The following is a 21,554-nucleotide window of genomic DNA, read 5'->3' on the forward strand; positions in this document are numbered from 1 at the left end:
GTAAGAACTCATCTAATGCATCTGTGATTTTTCTCTGTTGGCATGGGACAAAATTCTTTACAGTTAGTAAATCTTTGGTAGGTTGAATTCTATTAACTTTCATCTTTTCATGAAAGGGGCAGTCTGATCAGTTTATTTTCAATAACACTTAGACTGCCTAGCCTTCCACTAAACTTAGTCCTTAAATTTGCAGTGTTATGCAACTAGTTCTTGTAAATGTGCTATTAGTCTAACAAGATCACAAGTTCACTTAAAGTGCAGCCCACATATCAGTGCGACTCACACTTCTGTCCTAGCTCACCCTCGGCAGTTTCTCTTCTCATTTCTCCCTCAGTGATCTCACATATGTCCACAACTTCAACTACCACGCACAGACCAATGACTCCCAAATTTCACACCTCTGGCCCTCGCCTAGCTCCTAAGTTCCATAACTGCACTTCTAACTACCCATCCACAGATTCATCTGAACGTCTCACAGACAACTCAAACTCCACATGACAACTGTTCTCTCAAAAAGTCATACCAGTGTCTTGGGACCAGCAGGTGATAAATACCATACCTGATTTGAAGGATCCTGAAACCCTCTCTACCTAGCATAACTGTTCTACTGTAAGTCATTCTTTTGTATTAAGGCACGAGATCTTCAAAGATCTTCAAAGATCTTCAATGCTAGTAGATCTGTTAGGTCTCCCCTTCTTAGTAATGTAAGGAAAGAACAAGAGCTCACGATTTTATTCCACCTCCTAATTAGAGAAGGTTGCTGGCAAGTTATAAAAGAAAAAACTTTTGTTTGGCCCTCTACCTTGTCTAAACCCACAGAGGGCCCATTTTTATCTCCCCACTAAATTTAAGTAATGAAACTCAGCATCTTCTCTAAGGGGTGTAAACACAGAGCAAATCACTGAATGTATCTTTCCTGATACAAATGCAAACATACATGTGTGCCCCTCCACACACACACACACACACACACACACACAGAGGCAATGTGTGCAAATAGGCAAATACAGGTAAAATCTAATGTGAATGAACATTAAGATCGATCTCATTCAATGGAGCCAAAATTTTAACCAGAAAAAACAGCAGTAAACAGAAGGTAAAGATGTTCCCTGGGGAGGAAGAACAAAGGTGAACCACTACCAAAAATGGCAGCCTAAAGCCCCAGGAGAATGTGTGCAGGAGGAGGAGGAAGTTTGTTACCACCAGCCACCCTGTCTTATGCTGTCCAACACACACACACACACACACACACACACACCCCAACTCTATGGGGCTACTAAAGGAGCGCCTTTAGCACCAGCAGGTGGTGCCATCTCCTTCTCCTTCTCACCCCCTCCCCTGCCCCCACCTCAGGCCTGGATTCATCACTTAGCCCAATTATCTAGTCTCAGGCCAGAAGAGAACAGCATCAGACTGCAACCGCTGTTGGTCATCTAAGTTCTACCCTACTCCAAGACTGGCCTGGACAAAAACAATCCATCTCAAATTATTTTTGGTCATGGGTGGTATATAGGAGAAAGTCATACAAAGATAAAATACATATATATATACAAAATATATATATATATAAAATACACACACACATGCACAAACATATATGCGTGTGTGTGTGTGTACTCCCTCCAAGGGCAAGTCAGAATTTTTCATCTCTGAGTAAGTATCCCTTTCCTCAAGGCAGTTACACTTCCATATCCTCAACCACCTCCCCCCCATTTTCTTCCATCTTTAGGCATTTTGGCCAGCGTTTCTTCTCTCCTCTCCCACTGAAATGAAATGAAAGAACATTTTGATCCTCCCTTACCCAACCCCCCCAAGAAACTTGTTTTTTTAAGGAGCCAGTTACAATTCAAAAAAGCACTTCGTCTGACACACTTAGACTGACTGCTTGCAGTGTTGCACAATTTTTTGAGAACCATTAGATTCCCTAGACTGCCTTCAGCACTGCTTTTTAATTTTTGCCCTTCAAAAAAGCTCCTACGTAAATTCTTTTAGTGGCCCCAATCACTTCAATAGCTCAGGCTGACTTGGAATACATCTGGAAGCTTTAGCTTGATGAAAACTGCCTGCATGCTTACCTTTTCTTTAGTTCTTTCCTGAACTCTCAGCTTTGTCCACATAGATGATCTGAGAAGACGGTTTTGCATTTTGGGTGCAGCAACTCTCAGGCTGTGGTTTCACCATGGGTCCCCTGGGGGTCTGGCCCGGAGGCTCAGCGAGGCCAGGTGTCTGACTAAACACCTGAGTGGACAAAGTTAGAGCATTCTCGGCCTGCTTGCAGACGTAGCCTCATGGCAGAATTATAGAAGGGTATTCTAGGGCTAACAAAGCTGCCCTGGGCCTTTGCTAGTAGAGCTCCACCTAGCTCAGGTGGGAGAAGACCCTGCCACAAGGTGGTAGCTTTGATCTGCAAGCACTCAGAAGGCCAGCTTTTCTTTCCTCATCCTCCCACCCTAGTTGGGAGTAAGTACAACATGCAGAAACATAACTGAAAGTTATTGGGGAGAAAGCAAATTTCCATAAATAAAATCATATTTGCCCTTGATTTTCTCTGTTACACTCCCATAAAATAAACATCTTGTGCATAAGACATATAGTTAAAGATAAACCATTTGAAATCATAAATGATCATAAGACATGTAGTTAGATTAAATGGGAAACCATTTGAAATCATATGTTTAAAGAAATGATATGTTTGTGATAAAGCATTCATAATTATTTTTAAAAAACTAACACCACTCAAATTACCTCCTCAAAGTTAAGGGTCAAACCATTCTTATTAGGTAAAGTCCATAGAAAGTGAGATAAATGTTGGTCAATAACCTTTTAATGTCAGTGTTTATCTCATTTGAACATAAATAGTCCCATTTTAAGCTCTAAACATAGCTATCACTGTGTCCTTCTGGGGAATATTTAATTTATATATGAGATAGACCTAAATGTGTGCTTAATAGCTCAGGGTAGGGTTCTTATAGTTCTCCATGTGTTTACTTAGTAGTTTTTGTAGATTTTTCATGGAGAAATGTGTATCACTGTGCACACAAACTTTTTAAATTATTGCCTTGTCTTATTATGACTAAGAATGAGAAGGGTGAAGCTTTTCCCAGAACGAGATTTTTTTTATGCAAGATTTATCAGCCTGTCCTTATTTTGTAATGTCTTTCAGCAGGTGGAGTTTTTTTTTTTTTTTTCAGTTTTAAGTCATTGGGTGGAAAACACTAATTGCTAAAGTATTTATAATCTGCAACTACCTGTGCCTAGAATCCTCTTGCAATTACTGTTCCTGGGCAAGCCTTATGCTTCAGTCCCCCTGACCCTGGGCCCCCATCAATAAATAAATGAAAATTTTAAAGTTTTAAATGAAAATTTAAAAATTTAATGAGGAACAAATTTCAGAAAGAACTGTTAGGAAGCTTTCATTGTTTGTTTCAAACCCTGGTTATAACTGAAAGGTTGACCTAAACTCCCAAGGCATGAGCTGATGGGAAAATACAGGTGATGAAAGGCATGTGTTTTATGTGCTGTAATTTTGAATGTTTAAAACCTGAGAGTCCTAAATGGGGAATTCCATGCTCATCCGCCACTTGGGACCAGCCAACCAGTCTGGAGGCATTAATCAGGGCAGGCTGTGGAAGTGAACCTTATTACCTCATTTCGAAAGAAATCCCTTTGAAGACAATGAAGACAGGGCAGGCAGAGGGTCTTCACAGAAGTGTGGGCTGCATCTGGGAGCCAAACAAATGATTGTACCACTCTCCAGATGTGTAGAATGATCATTTTCTTTAGAAAAATAAATCTCTAATCTCATTACTTCTCTTCCACCACTATGCCCCTACCCCCACAAAGAGAAAATGGCCACCAAGCATCCTCTGCTAACACTTGAGGGCAAAAGTGGGAGCCATCCGGACTGATAAACTATCAGGCTGAAATATAGTTTTCAGAGAAAATCTTCTTACTCCTTTCCTCTAGGGGGACCCTTATCTAGACTTTCCAGGAATTCGTTTTGATTAAAAAATGATTGAAGCAAGATAAATCTATGGCAGGCTGCATAGTTTTTATCACCACAAAGTTAACGGTGAAAAAATATCTGCCCATGTTGTAAATCCATTAGAATAAATTAATGTTTCCACTGACACACTCAAAATAAATATGTACCTGTCATAAACGTAATTAAATAATTCCATGGAAAAATTAAATGTTGAAACAATTACCCATATGGTTTAAAGCATTATGAAAATATTATGGAAAAGAAAAGTGGGAGCTGTTATTAATAGAACATGGGGATTTTCACGTCTTTTAGCTTTTTTTCCTCATTCCCTCATAACGAAAGGAAAGAGAAAAGAATATTTGCAAAGTGCCTTATATGTGCCGCTAAGTACTTTCATATCCATCATCTCATCTGATTATCATAGTAACCTTTTAAGTTCACTTTACAGACAAAGTAAAGGTAACTGAAGCTTGGAGATGTCAGGTAACTTGCCCAAGGCCACATAGCCAATCAGCAGCTGAGCTAGCATTCCAGTGAAGGTCTGTGCAACTCCAAAAACCGTGCTCTTTCATCCCTGTCACTCAGCCTCTCACCTCAGCCCTCCATTCCACATACCTCTCTGCAGAAGCCACAGACTGCAACCTTCACAACTCCTGTGCTGTCCTGTTGTCTGCTCCACCCTGGAGCCATCAAGGAATGTAGATGCCTCTTCCCGGCCCAGTGACTATATCCTCAACTCCTATTTAATGTTTAATCTACAAGTGTAAAGGAACAGTAATGTAAAAAATAATAATAATTAAAAGAAAGCAAGAGGCAAATAATGCAATGGGGGGCTCCCTCTCAGAGCCTACAGAAATCTGCCTATTAATGTAAGTCCCTAGTGGTGAGAAGGTACTGGGAGGGCAGCCAAGAGTAAGTGGGAGTGGGTGTGGGAAAATGCAAAAGAAAGAAGGAAAGCTGCTAAAAAAAGACTGGCCATATGTCACAAATTATAAATTCTCTGGCTGCAAACATAATTTCCGTAGTCCAGAGCCTCTTAGGGGAGCACACCTCAGACACACTGCAGGAACCACTGGGTAGGACTCAGTGGATGCCCAAACAGGTCACCAAACCATACTAAGCTGGGAATCTTCTCCAGGATGAAGGAGTCTGTGAATGGTGGATCCAGAGCCTGACAGCCTGGTGTTAACAGAGATAACGCTATCATTTCAGGGCTATCTCCCAACCCCAGCTCAGCTTCAGCCTGTAGAAAAGCTGACGCCCTGGCATAATCCAAACTTCGGAGGTTTCTGAAAATGTACAAAAAGGTTTCATTTACCTAAAATTATGGCCATCAAAGAACACGGACTGAGAGAGTAAAGGGAATTCCTGCTCTGGGAGGAATAAAGACCGCCTTATGCAAGAGCAGGCACCGTCGGCACCTCCTCCCCCAGAACGCTTTCTGCCAAGTAGAAGCGGAGAACTACTTGGTGTGGCTTCAAAATCCCTTACCCACAAACTACTTCCTCCATCATCCTGAAATTCCCATACCGCATTCTCCTTTGGAATAAGACCCTCAAAGATTCCTGCTAAGATGTAAACGTTATCTTGGAGAATCAAACCAAGGAGCTAACACCAGCTCTAAACACACCACAGGTGAAAAAAATTTTATTAGAATGGTTTACGTTACTAAGCAGGGAAGAGACAGTGATTCCCAGGATTCAGAGTAAAAGGCACCACTGCTGCCGCAGGAATAAACCAGGTGTAATGCAGACCTGTTGTCTTTATACCAGCTCAGCTCACAAGAGAAGACAGAAAACAGGTGAAGTCCACAACAACAGCAGATACCACTTCAACACAACTCTGGATAACCCAACATCACAGCTCCCACTACTCACCAGCATGTGTCACAGTTTTATCTAGAAACTTAACCACATATCTCCTCCCTTTCTGTCCTTCTAGTTTTGCAGTGAGTCTCCACAACAGGGGAGGGAGGGATGGAGACGGTTCCACTAGCACGAGCCTATAAAACAGAGAGGGCCTTGCCTCTCCCACCTTACAACCTCCCCCATGATGACAAGGACTGTCCTGTCAGATGCCCCAGTATCCTGGACCCTAAGAGGGAAAGTTTTCAAGAAATTAAACAGGACTTCTCCTTTTAAGTCTGCAGACCCTGGATGAATAACTAATGCAAAGCAGAATTTGTGTTGACATTCAGACAAATTTTCAGTTATATTTCTGTTAGGTAAAGTGAGCCTTTACTATGTTTGTGTTTCTGCATGCTTTTTCACCACTTTTTGGCACAAATATGAAGATACTCCCAAACTTTTACTTGCCTGGGATGCTAGGATACCCATATGCTCCATATACCCATGCCCCATCACAGAAACCAATTCATCCCGGTTCTTACCTCCAAGTGGTTTCCAACCACTTTATCTTTGTTCCCCCCTGTATTTTAGGGTATTATAACTTTATAAACTATTTGAAATTCTTTTTGAAATTAGGCAGTGTAAAACTCATGAAATTAATAATTGGGAAGTTTACAAACCATATTTCTCTACATGCAGACGTGCTATAAACCGGGTGGTATAGTGAAAAGCACGCTGGGATGGGAGGTGGGACTGGGGTCCTACTGGTGACCTGCCACTGCTGGCAGAGCTCTGAGACCCTGGAAGCCTGTGTCTTATGTCTGTGTTGGGAGGGGCGCTAAGTGAGAGCTCTCCAAGGACCATTCCAGATGCCTGGTTCCATATTTGGAAGGATTTATCAAAGGGAATTTTGTCATCTTTCTACTTCCTCTCTTCAGAAATCTTTTTCATGTAACATATGTGTCTAAAATGAGTAGCAGAGACAGGAGCTGATGACATAGCTCATGTTCGGAAATACTGTGAAAATAGAGCTGAGCAGCCATCGGGAGCACCATGAAATGTGGAGCCACTTTCTGACTTGAAATTCTTCACGTACAGATCTAACTGACCACAAAAAAGGCACAATCTCTTTGAACCTACAATTATCTCCTTTGCTCCCCCTCTTTGTAATTATCAACCCAAGTACAAGTTGATTGTGGTTGTGCTGCTGCCTGTGAATGTGGCTGACTGGCAGGTCAATGAATGACCTTGGGTAGCTCTGCCCACACCAGGGGAAATGTTGGAAACACTGAACAACTAGGACAGGGTCCCAGCCAATCAGAATGGGCACCCAATCAACAGCACAGACACAGACAGGCCTGCCACACAAGGACATCCTGGCTGAGGGTCAGCCCTCTCCTGTGCCACCTCATACTCCTGTTCTGGCTCTTCACAGAGGAAGGAGGACATGGAGATACAGTTGGGTGGTACTGGGCCTGTAATTCTAGCCTTGGTGACTCCAGAACTTCCTAGGGACAGGATTTACTTGCCAAGTGCTGTAATCTGCAAGACAGGCACTTGAAGAAGGAAACCGAAGACTGTTTTTTAAATATGGCCTGCATCCGTCTATCTATCTATCTATCTATTTATCTATCTATCCGTCCATCTATTCATTCTCTCTCTCTCTTCATTTTAATAATATTATAAACACCCACAAAAGAAACAAAAGCTAGATTCTGAACAATAACCTCTCTCTAACTATATGGCTCCCCCATCCTATCTCTCTGGCTTCACCCACCTGAAATAGCTATCATTCTAAATCCCGTGTTCAGCACACCCTTGCTTTTGTTTTGTACAGTTTATTCCATTGGTCCTCATTCACAAAAATTATATTTTCACTTTGGTTGTTTTGATACTATAAAAAGTATGTCATGTTGTTTGTTCTTATTTGGAACTTCTTTTCAGTTTAACATTATATTGCTAAGATTCACCCATATTGTCGTCCTAAAAGTAAAATGACTTCCATTTTCTGATAATAAAAAGAAAATTTATACTCATTGTAGCAACTGTAGAAAACAGAAAAAAAATTTAAGGAAGTAAAACTCATCAAATCCTGTATTTCTTTTGTTCTTTGTCTTTCCAAGGCATACATAACTTTTTCTCACAAAATTGGGAGATTTTGCATGAACAATAAATAAATAGCTAATTACAAATTTTGATAAGTGCAATGAAGGAAATAAACAGAATACAGTTTATTTTCTGTATAATAATAATGGAGTGGAAACCATTGAATTGTACATTTTAAATGAGTGAAATTTATGTTTTGTGAATTATATCCTAATAAAGCTATTTTTTTACAAAAAAAGAATAACAGGGTAGAAGGACAGAGGATCAACTTAAGGTAGACAGGGAAGAATTCTAGTTATACGTCACAGAGAAAGAAAAGTGAGAAGAGAATTTGGCAAGTCAATTAATATCTGAAATATATTTGATTTTTTGGTATGTGTACTCTTTGGAGACCCTAACAACTGTCATTAACAATAATCAGTTATTATTGGTATTATTCCTAAAACTATTTTTGTAAAATATTTTAAGAATTGCTATACCAAAACCCTAGAATATTAGCTATAGACATTTAATAAATAAATCATATTTGTAACCTGAGCAAACAAAAGAATAAAACTATTGGAAAACTATTGGATTTTTCTCAGATTTTATACTGGAAAATCTACTTAGACAAATCTTTTTAGAATCAGATAAAGTTTGAGAAAATTCTTACGACATTTTGATCAATTGAAAGATTAACAGGCATCTTATAATGACAGTAAAATCATTTTTGCTACTCCAATTAAGTATATTCAGGAGTTCTGAAGGATTTATGGGAAGTACTTACCACAGTGTCTCTATGAGCTAGGTAGTTCCATCATCATTTTACAGGGAAGGACTCCAGGCCCTAGAAGGAAAACAATTTGCCAAAGTGAATCTTTCACAGCTATAACATCAGTTCATTGTTACTGGTTCACAGCGGTCCACACAGTACAAAGTGGAGATTCAGCAAATATTAAGTTAAATGCATCAATACAGAGAGCCAAGCTGAATAATTCAACTTGACTGCCATCTGAAATCTGACCGATGTCTACATCTTGGCAGAAAAATTACAGTTGATGAAGACCAGTATAACCCATATTAATGAAGACTTTCAGTTACAGATATCAAAATCCAATTAAACCACCATTTTTTAAAGGAGAATGTTTTGAAATCCCGTAATTAGAAAGTCCAGGGGCATTCCTAGTTTAGTTATTACTGGGGTACGAATAACATCAGGGATCTGCCCCTTTTTCTCCATCCCTTAGCCCTGCTTCCTCTGTGTTGACCTCTTTCTCAGACTGTCTCTCCTCAGGATTAGCAAAGAGGGCCAGTGGCAGCTTTAGACTTATACTATCCTTACAGCTAATGAGCCAGCAGAAAGACTGCACCTCATCCTGGACAGATCCAGCAAGAGCTCCAGGGCAGGACAGGACAAGCGGGCTGAGTTAGGTGTCCACTCCTGAGTCATCACTGCAGTTGAGTGGGTGGAGTACCTTCATAGTCCCGGCCTGGGTCATGTGCCCGCCTCTGCATCCAGAGGTTGGAGTCAGCCCCATCAGAACCTCAAGGCCTGAGAATTGGGAAGGAATGGTACTCACAGAGATGTCAGGCAGACAAAAACCTTGCCCAGCACAATGACTACATTCCATGGTTTACTATTCTGACCTTAGGCCTTGGAAATTTATCAAGTGTCATGTCTCAACTACATGGACAGTGCTGTTAACCTGAGATTGTAAAATGATTAGTCTCATCATGGAACTCATAGCTAGAGGGGAAGTTTAGGAAAGGCCTGGAGGGGCCACCTCAGCTCTGAATTTAGATGAGAAATTCCCAGGATGTGATGCATCTGAGTGTTAGAGTCTTGACTCTTGGTTTAGCATATGTGTCAACATATGAATGTGCTGGCATTCAGCGCTGTGTATCAGCACAACTCCACTACAGCTTCCTGACTTGGGATGCAAAGCTGTGAAATTCAATGAAACACACTAACATCTTGGAAACATTCATAATCTTTTGCTGTACATATGAAAACATTAAGATGAAACATCTCTGGACTTCTTTTTGGCAACTTTATGTCATACAAAGGAACAAGATTTCTGTAGGCTATAAGTGCTGGAGTTGATAGTCTTAATTTTTTATATAGATCTCTCTAGATGTTATATTATTTGTTTTCTTAAAACTGTATTATATCACCAGCCACCCAAGGCAAAAAAAAATGTTCATGACAACAAATATGTTTCTTTGACAATACAATTCAGAAAATAACTATATTTATAGCTGTAGTGTATAACTCAATATTTAGCATGATACTCCTGTCAAAGCAAGGTACCTTTTGAAATAAATATTCTAGAAAATAAGAATCTCTCCAACCAGGTTCCTAGTGAGCCCAAAATATGCAATTCTCTACAGTGCCCCATAACTAGAATTTTAATGCTCACACAAGGAAAAATGTACTCTTATTAATGAACCAATAGTGTAACACCGTGACCAATTTGAACAGGCCACCCTTGACTCCTCTGGTGAGAGAGAAGACTATGATGATGGAAGGGGTTCCAATTTGAGCCTAAGCTGTGTCTATGGCTAGAATTCAGACTTCTGGAGCCATGTCTGAAAGATAAGTGCAACAACTCAATTAGAATGTATTGGTTTGAGGAATTGAAGTGAGAAACCAGTTGAAAATAATTCACCTTGAGGTGGAAATATTTGCATGAGCTTGATTCAATATTCAAGCCCCCATCTTAGAGGGCACAGCATGGTGTCAGCCTAGCAAAAAACAGGGGGGTAGAGGGGACACAAATGAAATCCCTGGAAAAGGATTTCTGTTAAAAATGATGGCCTAGATTCACACTTACGACTCTGCTCCATCTCAAAACCCTACTAAAGTAACAATAGAGATTTTCTTAAAGGCATAAGCCCACAAGCATAAATGTGAAGATGGGAAAGGTGATAACAGCAAAAAAATTTTGGAAATTACAAAGCTGATGAAAAAATGGTAACTGACATCACAGAGCAAAGAAAGCTGAATCATAGTCTGGCATTCGGGGAAAGCCCAGAAGCCATCTAATTTATACCTCAGAACCTCCAAAGGCTTAGGCATCTCTGGAAATAGGGAAGAAGGACAGGCTAAAACAGATTTCTTTAAAAGTTTTCAGATCCTCCCCCCTCACTACCACCCCCCGACCAGATGACAAAGGCTTATTCTCTAGAGAGGGTAAGACAGGTCTCTGGATGGCGAGACAACTGGCACCATTGAGGGTGGGGAACCGTACTGAAAACAGGAACATGAAGCAAAAACAGGAAGATGGCGAGACTCCCAGGTTCTTCTCTCACTCAGCTCCCATAACACTAACAGTCAGGCTTATACCCTCTGGCATGAGGTGGGACAAGCCTTCTCCAACCAGCGCAAGGGAAAACCTAAAGTTATTAACATCAGAAATTCAAACAGCACAGCCACCTTACTCTCAAGTGTACCACACATACACACAGAAGGGTTTCCAATCTCCTTCTGATGCCCCATTTTTGCATATAAACAGGCAATTAAGGACACCAGATTTTGGAGGAGAACTTCTTTTATGAAAGACAAATACAAAATAAACAAAGAGAAAAAAGCACCCTGGAGGAAACAGACTGTGCAGGAAAATGAAAGCTTCAAAAAAAAAAATCTATCAGTAATGACCTCAGAGAAGCAAAGGAGAATATTGCACTTATGAAAAAAAAAGAATGTGATTTTTTAAAGTATTTGGAGAACAAAAGAAAGTCTGAGAAATTAAAAATGTGACAGCAGAAATGAAAAACTCATTAAAAGGGCTAGTAGTTAAAATTCAAGAAATCTCCAAGAAAGTACAACAAAAAAACAAAGATGGAAAATAGGAGAGAAAACATAAGAAAATTTATTTATAACTATATATAAATATATATTGAAATATATTGATATACAAAATATCAGTATTATCAATATATATATGAATATTTATAAATATATATGAAACACCTCTTCTCCCCACTCCATACCAAAACAATGTGTAGTGTATGTGTGAACACACATATACATATACGTTATATATTTATGTGCCATATATGTCAATCATCTATACGTTGCGAGCAACCACAGGAAGTCTTATAACTTCTTCCTCTAAACAGCTAACCAAGCATGCTACACCAAAGAGACATGGTGGCAAGGGAGGCAAGAGGTACTGCAAAGGATGTGAAGATGGAAGGGACTGTCACCAAGGACAGTGATGTCAAAGAGCAACCTAAGAATCAATAACTGGGGTGCCCTCTATTTTGGGGCCACCATGGGTCACAGTTTAGGGTTTAACTATGAACTCCAGGAAGGCAAGAATGGTGCCTACTTGGATTCTTTAATCAGAGCATTTCCAGAGCTTGGTGCCAACCCCTATGTCAGGGAAGAATTGGGCCACTCAGAACACATGAACACATAGAGGGGAGATGGCCCCCTCCATTCACACAGTGGTCAAGTGTTGCTCACAGCACATAGTTTGGAGGGTTCAGAAGCATGCTTCAGTATTATTCTCCTGGTACTAACACAATTCTATGGAAGCCTGCAGGGGGGACAGACCAGAGCATGGGAGTAAACGTGGCGGCATGGCTCCAGGGATTTGTAGTGGTAAACACAGACCTGCAGGATCAAAGTTCAAGGCATGGCATATGTGAGCCCTCTACCCCACTCATTCCCACAAGCACCATAAAATGCATTTACTCCATGCAATGTGGTTAAAATGAACATCAAGGGCAGATACAAGATTTATTTCTATAAGACGTATAAGACTACCATCCTTGTGGTTGAATCTCAAATCATGAAACCAAATATCATTTCAAAATAATGCAAACATCATGAAAGATATACATAGATCCCATTTACACTCTTTTTTTTTTTAGGAAGATTTGCCCTGAGCTGACATCTGTACCAATCTTCCCCTATCTTGTATATGGGTCACCACCACAGCATGGCTGACGAGTGGTGTAGGTCTATGCCCGGGATCTGAAGCTGTGAGCCCAGGCCGCCAAAGCAGAGCACACGAACTTAACCACTAGGCCATGGGGCCGGGCCCCCCAATTACACTTCTTAATATCACCCTATTCCCTGTCCCTCTTTTGCCTCCGCATACTAAAATGGCTCCCAAACCTCTCTCCCCAGTACTTAACCCCAAATGCTCTTCCAGCCCTTGCCCCCAGGTGCCCATTGGATAGTTCACCTCTCTTCCCCCAGGCACAGAAAAGAAAGATCCTGCTTATGAAGGGGGACAGGTTTAAAAACTGGAAGTGTTCTTATATTAATAACCTTATTCTATCACATTGCAAGAAAGAAACATAAAAGGCATTAGCCAAAGAGTTCTTCTAAGGTGGCATGCGTGTGTATGTGCATGTGTAAGACAGGAAAGATTTAAACATGTTTGAAGACAGGTGACATTGTTGGGCACACCTGCATTCTATAAACTGGATTTAGGAAGAGCAAATGGCTATCAAGAGAAATTGTGGAGAATGAATAATGTATAATTCATAACTTAGTCAAGTCTGTTCACACAGACAGCTCCAACATCAGTGCAAACACAAAGAATAAATATATTCAACATCAATAAAGCCATTCTGAAGTTGAAAAGGAACTTGGAAAATCAAAACTCCTGTTGTTTGGGATAAATTTCCTCCAGTGGATTGAAAGCCAGCCTGGGGGGCAGCCCACAGAAAGAACAGATGGCCAGAGATATGACCACTGGCTTACATTGGCTTCTTCAAGCTTGCTATAAAAACTTAGAGAGAAAAGAGAAACCATAATAAGGCCAGGTTTGTTATATTTCACTTGTAGTTCTTTTATTTTGGTGAGATTTTCTTTCGTTTAACTTGACCACACAAATAACATGTGGTTTTGTTTATCACATTGTGAAAGGAAAGAAAACTGGAGCAGAGGTGCAATGCACAGAGGGCAGTGATGTGAGATGCTGTTGTCCTGCAGCAACATAAAGTCAATGCCCAAGAACACAGGCAAACCATAAAAAACGCAGCCTCCACAAAAGGAACATTTTTCTTGTCTGCAATAAGTAAGTATCACTTTTATAATCACTTTCATAAAAAGAATTTTTAAAAATATTGAATGGGCCTTCCTTCTTTGTTTCTTTAACTTCTCTATTCTGTATGCATGTAACATTGCTTAAAAATCTCTTGATAGTTCCAAACTTGCTGGTCAGTGAATTCCTTGATGACAATACCAGTGCTTGAGAGATTTCAAATGGCTGTGACACTGTTTAGAGGTATCATTGGGATGTCATCCCTAAAGCATACAACAGCACCAACCTGCAATAGTTGTTCCAGGTTCAGCTAACTGACAGCTTGCCTGTCACTGACTTAGCAGAGGCTTCGTGCCAAGAAACTCCTGCAACGCTTGACATTTGACCATTCAAAGAGAGAATACAAGAAAAGCAAGTGGTAAAAGTAATGCTGTAGTGAGAACAAGAATGAGTCCATCATGCTGGTTGTTGCGGTACTTTCCTTGAAAGAAAAACACTTTACTCTTGAGAGATTTCCATTCTAAAAATAAAGAACACCAAAAGGAACACATAGTCCAGAATAGATGGAAATATTCAGAGACTGAAAAATAAAAATCTGTTGACCTTTATTCTGTTAGGCACGTTGTCAATAGGATTCCTCAAGACAAGACCTATCTCTTTCTCATTAGCTTCCCAGTTGCTCACAAAGAGTCAGAAGGGGTCGCGCCCCCACAGCTTTTCCAAACACTGATTCATTCCAATCTGAGGGAGTGCTGGCCGGGCAGACCTGCCTCCAGTGAACCTGTGTGTGAAATTAAAGATTCTGTTGACTCCTATTCTCCCTTTGAACAGCAAAACAATATTCCCCTTAGCTTGAATTCTTTGTTTCACATTATTATATACATTCTCCACTTTTTCAGGTTATCAACTCGTCGTGTGTGCAGAGTCATGTTAGAAGAGCAAGTATATGTCTACTCTTCTAACATGGCTTGGATGTACTTAGTGGTGAATTCCTGAGTACAGAAGTTTTGTGTGAATGAGAGTAACGTTCAGTGTCACAACTATGCTGCATAAGGTTAAAACATGTTAGATCTGGCAGATACAGGCATTAAGAAGGCGCTAATTAGTGCCAGACTCCCTGCTCAAAGATGCTGCTGCTAGCATATTTTCCTTCCAGCGAATTACAGTGCAACATGCACTGAATTTTGACAATGAACTATCTCAAGCCTATATAAAGAACAAAACCATTTTTTTCTATAAGAGATTTTTAAATTTCTTTGGAAATGTCTCCGAAAATGGACTTGAAAGACCCTTTTCTGAACTTGCATAAATCCGAATTCTTGGGGCTCTTTCTAAAGAGCATTCTGGAGGGTAGCTCTATGCTGTAGATTCAGAAAGCAGGTGACACTCCTTGGATGATACTCCTGAAGGGCAGAGGCAATACACAGAAACCATGCAGACGAGAGCAAGAGGGGGTCTGCCAATCCCACTAAGTGTGTCCTAAAGCCACTGTGCTCTCTTGACTCTTCCCCCAAACTGATTCTCACCTAGGGAACACTAGCTCTACGTGTGTTTCTATTGAAGAGGCTGAGACACATCACAAGCTGTCAATGATCAGAAGATTGATATCCCTTAAAGGGGAACAGATACATTGGGCAAGAATAGTAAGGTGTATTTAAACAAAGGGTTTGGGGAACTTGCTCCTTACATCAGTGAAGGGCCTTCTAAAAGTTGTGTGTGGTCTGCACCATATTTTCCCAATTTATTAGTGCTGTTCAAATATAAGAGTAGAATCAATTCAATGTGAATGCTGGAAATTCCAGCCCCCTTTCCAAAAACATTCTCTTGTCATCACTTCTGACACTGCTGTTCTAATCAATGTCATATTCCAGACAATAAAATGTCAGAGGAAGAGGAAGAGGAAGAAGAAAAACCTATTGCTCAGAAACCTAACCACCACTAAGCCCGACACCTCCAAATTAGGGTTCTTGCAAAGTTACCACCTCCCTCTGAGCTGAATCACCCCAACTTGGGGCTCATCCTGCATGGCTGGGTAAGGACATTTTCAAATGTCACATCATAGGAAACATCAAGCATCTAATTTCTTCACCTCCCACTCACTCCTCAACTCATTCCAATCTAGCCTTATTACTCCATCCTTTTCACTCCACCAAAACAATTTTTACTAAGGCCACCAAGATCTGAGATGCGTGTCCACATCTCATGTGTCCGGACCTCATCCCACTAGATTTCTCAACAGCAATTGACCCTCATGACGACTACTCCCTCAAAGCCCTCTCTTCCTTTGGTTTCAATGATATCACTCTCCTGGTTTTCCTCCCAGCTCCTCGCTTCTTCTTCTCACTCTCTCTTAATAGCTCTTTCCTCTCTGCCTGGCCTTTAAATGTTGAAGTTATTCAATATTTGGTCCTAAAAGCTCACTTTTCTTCTCACTCCATATACCTTCCTTAAGTCATATTTTCCATATCCATGGCCTGCACAATTCCAGGAGACACTATGCACACCACGGTCTATGTAACTGGCTCCCCCTTGAGTTGTACAGTGCACTGCTTATGTCACAAGGGCAGTTCTATCCACTCCTGTGGCTTTAATTACCATCTGTACATTACTGACTGCAAAATGTGTATCTCAGGCCCTGACAACGTTGAAACTCAAATCCACACATACAACTGAATACTTGAGATGCACTTGCTCATCTCAAAGGAACTATAAATACCATATCCAAAACTGAACTCATGATCTTCCTGGACAAACCTGATCCTCTTTCAGCATTCTCTGTATTGGCAAATGGCACCAGTATCCATCCAGTTGCCTAACCTAGAGCCTGGAAGGCATCCTTGTTATTTCCCTCTCTGGCACCTTCAACAAATGTCCTGTTCGCATGTTTGTTTGTTATCTGCCTCCCTCCACTATGATGTAAGCCATTTGATGACTGGGATCTCTCTCATTCACCGTCACACCTCCAGAACTAGAGGAACGCCTGGAAAATAACATTTGTCGAATGAAATAATAAAGACTCATTGATTTTACCTTCTGTCTATCTCTTACATCACCTCTATCACCACCAGCAGCCTTGCCTAGATTGCTCCCTCAGGTTTCCCCTCTTTAAATATCACTTCCTCAGGAACTGCCTCTGATGTCTCCCACTGGGCCAGGCCCTTTTTTGATGCTGTCCTAGCTCTTCTTACTTACACTTCTTTCCCTATCTGTTCTCCTCAACATTTTTATCTTTTGTCCAACCTCTATCTAAATCTTTCTTCCCTTTTGCATTCCCTCAAAATTCTTCCTTAATTCATCCAAAAAAGTACCAAATCCCAGGTATTCAGCTAGGTTCTGAAAATCCTGAGAAAATAATTTCAAATAAGTAGTTCAGAGAAGGACAGGAGACAAGGACATGCACACAAACATATGATACGGTATGCAACAGCTGCAAAAATAGAGATATATACAAAGAAGTGAGCAAGTACAGAAGAAAAGGTGATTAAACCCATTGGGGGGCGGGGGGGCGGGGGGTGGCCAGAGAAGTCTCACTGAGTGGGTTTTGCAAGGCAGATCTTTCATTCTTACTTCCTTACAGACTACTCCTATATTCAGAGCATTCACGCAAACTGTTTTCAACATTTTCTTTTAACCCAACTCTCAAGGTCAGCTCTAGACAGTTTGAATCTGGACGACTCTGCCATCCACCTCCAAGATCTCCCCTTTCCATGGACTCACAACACTCTTAAATGTCTTCATTCTCCTTAATTTCTGTTCACTCTCCCCACTTCAACAAGTTTTTTGCCCTTTCTCTCCTTTCTCTTTCTCTGAAATGTAATCTATTGCATTCACTCCCCCTAACGTGTGAAGTTATATCTTCGTAGAGTACACACATTTTACAAGAGGCCCTTGAGAGAAATTGCTACCCTAAGAAATGAATCTCAATATAAGAGTGGCAGGTCTGCTCCAAACCCTTTAAATCACAACAACAGATAAGACCTTGTATTCCGCCTGCAAGTAAGAGCAGTGCTGCCAAAGCAAACACGACTTTCCAAGTTGGCTAACTGTGTGTGCTTCTTGGGTTATTTCTCTTCCCAGCAAATATGAGAGCAACTTGAAATGATCATCACACTCAACTTTTGCAAAAGAGCATCACCTATTGTGAAAGATATTCGATTTCAAGGAAAATCCAACAACACTCAGCTCATCTGTGACATTTGCCTGGACTCCTCTTCATGCTTGGCCAACTCATATGCTTCATTAAGCCTCAGCTCAAACATCACTTCTTTAGGGAACCCTTTCTCTTCTCCTGACTCTCAGTTTCATGGTAGCCTTTGCTTCCCCTCCTTGAACACTTACATACGTGTAATTACTTGTTTAATCTTCACAAGACATGGGTCTGTCTTGTTTTCAGCTGTATCCCCAGGGCTTAACACAGTGCCCGGTACATAGTAGATCCTCACAGGCAGTACTTATTGAAGGGAATTGCTATATCTGTGCCTCTACATGCTTCTATTGCTACAACCATTGCACTATATTGTAATTTCTTTGCTTTTGTGGCTATCTACTTCCCTTCACAGTAAGTCCCTCAAAAAAATCATAAATTATTCATTTTTGAATTCCCAGAGTCTAGCACATTGCCAGGACCATCAATAAATATAGAAAGAAGAAGGAAAGGAAGGAAGGAAGGAAGGAAGGAAGAAAAGAGGAATCGAAAGAAGAGAGGGAGGGTGGAAGGGAGGGAGGGAGGGAAATCTCACGGGTTGACATTTCTACAATTTCAGTAAAGTCTTAATAAGAAGAGGCCTATATGTCTGTAGCAAATCACACACACAAAAATACATTGTAAAAGTGTAAATCAGGCTCTCAGTTTTTGAAAACTCAAAGATTCAGAAAAACTCCCAATTTCTTGAAAGTTTCTTTAGTCAGCATACTTGCCAGGGCCTGTAGCATTCTGATTGCCCTCCTTGTGAAAGAGGAGAAAAATCTAACATTTCTGAGCACCTACTATGTGCCAGGTGCTTTGCATACAGCACAGTTAGTTCAGCAACAGCCTAAATGAATATCCATTGAGTTGCTACTAGGTACCACACACGTGACCCTGGGGATCAAAGATTTGTTGGTATCCATTTTTAAAAGATGACTCATAGAACTGGACACAATATTTCTGTTGAGTTCTGACCAATACAGAGGTTTGGGATGTTCTATCTCTATTACTTCAGCCTAGGATTCCACTAGACCATTTCACTGCTAGAGCCTTTGGGTGGTCTAACACAGTGCTTGTAGCTAACTAACTCTTCTCTAAGACCATTTTAATTTAAACATTCTCAAGTCAGGTTTTCCTCAGCTTGGATTGGGTCAATTGATTTCAAAATCTAAATTGAATACTTCACACTTTTTGCTTTACATTGATTTCACCATCTCTCAAGCCTGTCAAAAATGTTTAATTCTTGATTCTATCCCAAATATATGAGAGTGGCAGCCTGAGACCATAAAGTGACCTTGGGCAAGTCTCTTAACTTCTGTGAACAGAAGTGCCACATTGAACAACTCCAGCAGACACTCATTCACACCGTAGTCTACGAAAATGGTACCTCCTAAAGTTGTGCAGTGGCTTGGTCTCAGGATCTGCCATTGCTCAGCTGCAAAATCAGTGGGTTGGACCAAATCCTCATTCTATGATTTTGGGTCACTTACACTTTTGATAAGTATTCCTTCTATGCTTTCATCCTATTTACTGATAAAATTACTGATTAGAAGCAAAATACAGAGGAGCATGTGTGTACCCCAGGTCTCATTTTGCATTCTTGGGAGGCTGCTTTAACTAGGTCAACAGTCGTCCTTCACTTCCTTTAGAGCACCATAGGCCTTCGAGAGCGTGGAAGAGAGCAAATTGCCACTTCCTTGTCACACTGAGCAAAATCCTCATGAACTACAATGCGTAACAATGTGAAACATACATTCTGAAAATCTCTGAAAGAAAAAAGCTGATTGACAGTCAATCAGTCTTATCAACCAAGGAAACAGAATAACTGGTCTGAACGTCACTGAGATTTGGCATTATGATCTATTATGTGCCTTTCTCTTTTAGTTTTGCCTCGGCTAACATCCATAACAGTGAAATATGATTGTCTATTCCTGAAAAGACAGGGAAATGCCATGCAACATAGTGCTGGTTGAAGATGAAACCAGTAGTACTATATTTTTTTAAGTTATGAACTATGTCTCCTGAAAGTGGAGTAGTAAATACTCCTGAAATGGGTAATAAAGTAGGAAATAAGTGATTGAAAGGAAATATGATAAATGTGCTGTTATCTATAAAAGTGAAAATAGAACATGTGCAAAAGCCCTGCATGCAATGGGAAAGAGCTTAGTGAGTTCAAGAACCTGAAGAGGAGATCTCGTCAAGATGGCAGTGCGAGCAGACATTGAACTCGTCTCCTTCCACGAATACAACCAGGTTACAACAATTTTTGGAAAAATTACCCCGGATTGAAAACTGAAAACTGGATAAAAAGAACCCCCACAACAAGGGACAGTCCTAAGGCAGAAGAGGCAGAAATTCCTGCTGGAGAGGTAAAAGCCACCTTTGGGAGCAGGAGCTTCTCAGCTGGCCAGCCGGGAGCCACCCTAAGGTATGCAGCCCTCCCTGGAGGAGTGAGGTCCGGAGCCGGGGCAATACTGCAATAAGCATCCTTCAAACTCAGCCCAAATGAGATGGGGGTCTTACTGTCTGGCTTTGCTGGCTATTAAGTGCAGCGAGGATACCCCCGGAAAAGCTATCGGCCGAAAGCAAAAAGACTCGGGTCTTAAAGGGCCCACACACAAACTCACTCATTGCAGCAAACTACAATCACTAGAGAGAAGGCTGACAGTCCTTTGGTGAAATGAGACTCACCTAGTGGGCTCTGGGGGCATCTTGGTGAGAAGAGGGACCTCTCTGGAGACTGAGACATCGGTGGGGGTCTTTGTTCTGAGCTGGTCGAGGCGTGTTGATACGGACACCAGTGGGGGCCGTTGAGGTTCATCCCTTGGCCTGTTAGCCCAGAGGTCTGCCACGCCCACTAGAGCATAAATTTAATCCAGTTCAGCCAGGGCAGGCAACCCGCCCTATGGACACAAATTTAATCCAGTTCAGCCAGGGCAGGGAACCCGCCCTAGGGACCAGCCCCACCTAACAGCAAGCCCTCAGGCTACTTGTCAGCCTGCATTGACTGGGTGCCTTGATCCTCTACAGGCAGGCAAAGGTGTCTGCCTCTGTGGGGCAGGGCCTGTGTGAGGACCAGGTGAACTGTGAGGGGCATTGGTGGAGCATTGGGGGCCTCTGCAGTGCAGCGTCGGGGTACACTCCAGAGGGTTGAGAAGTGTGCATGGACCAGGACTGTGTTGACGGTGTATGTGGTCCTGTGGGGGGGTGAGGTTTATCAGAGGCAGAAGACCTGTGCTTCACAAATAGCCATAAAAAGGATCAGCCCCACCTTCCAAAGCCTGAAACAATTGAGTGCCTCCATGCCAAGGGCCAGCCCCACTCAGCTGTACTCCTAAGAGAACTGACAACAGCCTTGTAGGCCTGAGGCCTATCACAACTGTACGCCCCTGAGCCTAGCAACTAGCTACACTGGGTACCAACCCAATTAAGAGGAAAATTGCAAT

At 41.3% G+C, this 21,554-nt stretch overlaps 1 long non-coding RNA gene across 2 annotated transcripts in view; it reads right to left on the reverse strand.

The window, feature by feature from the left end:
- Positions 1-21,554, reverse strand: part of LOC111768581 (uncharacterized) — a 186,888-nt gene that overhangs the window by 124,116 nt on the left and 41,218 nt on the right. For both annotated transcript variants that reach the window (XR_011427727.1, XR_011427726.1), the window contains one exon: positions 8,705-8,764. This is a non-coding gene — a long non-coding RNA (uncharacterized lncRNA). The remainder of the gene's footprint in view (positions 1-8,704; positions 8,765-21,554) is intronic.

Source organism: Equus caballus, chromosome 17 (assembly GCF_041296265.1).
Source record: "Equus caballus isolate H_3958 breed thoroughbred chromosome 17, TB-T2T, whole genome shotgun sequence".
Taxonomy (NCBI): Eukaryota; Metazoa; Chordata; class Mammalia; order Perissodactyla; family Equidae; genus Equus; species Equus caballus.